Source organism: Triticum aestivum, chromosome 2B (assembly GCF_018294505.1).
Source record: "Triticum aestivum cultivar Chinese Spring chromosome 2B, IWGSC CS RefSeq v2.1, whole genome shotgun sequence".
NCBI lineage: Eukaryota > Viridiplantae > Streptophyta > Magnoliopsida > Poales > Poaceae > Triticum > Triticum aestivum.
This window is the reverse complement of record NC_057798.1, coordinates 713,715,614-713,716,466: the sequence shown is the minus strand read 5'-3', so window position 1 is coordinate 713,716,466 and position 853 is coordinate 713,715,614. Positions and strand designations below refer to the sequence as shown.

The 853-nt window shown below is 45.0% G+C and overlaps 1 pseudogene; it reads right to left on the bottom strand.

The window, feature by feature from the left end:
- Positions 1 to 345: 345 nt before the first annotated feature.
- Positions 346 to 496, bottom strand: LOC123047698 (uncharacterized; annotated as a pseudogene).
- Positions 497 to 853: the final 357 nt, after the last annotated feature.

Genomic DNA, 853 nt, shown 5'->3' with positions numbered 1-853 from the left:
AAAGTACTATACGTAAATAATATTCCTCCGTCCGGAAATACTTGTCATCAAAATGGATAAAAGGGGATGTATCTAGATGTACTTTAGTTTCAAATACATTTCTTTTTATCCATTTTGATGACAAGTATTTTCGGACAGAGTAAGTATATAACTATATATATGAGGATATATGCTTGCATTAATTCATACCTTGATGGTTATGGACGTGCTTAACATTTTTTAGAGAAAAATGAAGAAAGTACATGCTTACTAGGCAATCTGGCTCATGTCACATTGGTCATTCAGTGTACAGAGATCAATGAAACCAAAAGCTCAATAGTAAATATTTGCCTTTTTAGATTTGTGGGCTTTGCCCTCCCCAAAGGAAAGGAGCCCTTTCAGAAATTCTCAATGACCCCGAAGGGTCAAAGAGGGGGTTTGGAAATAGTTTTCAACCAGCAATTGACGCGCCTCGGTATAACCTCACTAGCTGCGTCATTGCCACAAGCGCAAAGATGCCTTCTTCCGCTCGCCCAGCACCCCATCTTATACCCGGCCACCCCACACGCTCTTCCTCCACAGCCGATGTGGTACAAAACTAACATAACCCTGAGCCGAGCAAAACAGACAGACTCAATGCATTAGAAGCGGGGCAGCAATCCTTGTTGGGCTCTGCCTTCCCACGGCCCACAAAAATCCAGGAGCCCAGCAGCCAGGTGATCACCGAGTCTTCTCCTCTGCGTCGACTGAAAAAGAAAAAAAGAGTCTCCTCTGCGCTGCGCTTCTTCTCTGCTTCTTTCTTCCTCCTCCTGTAAGCCAGCCTACGCCTGCTGCGCTCTCTACGCTCGGCGAGCCTATTTCATAATCGCGGGAG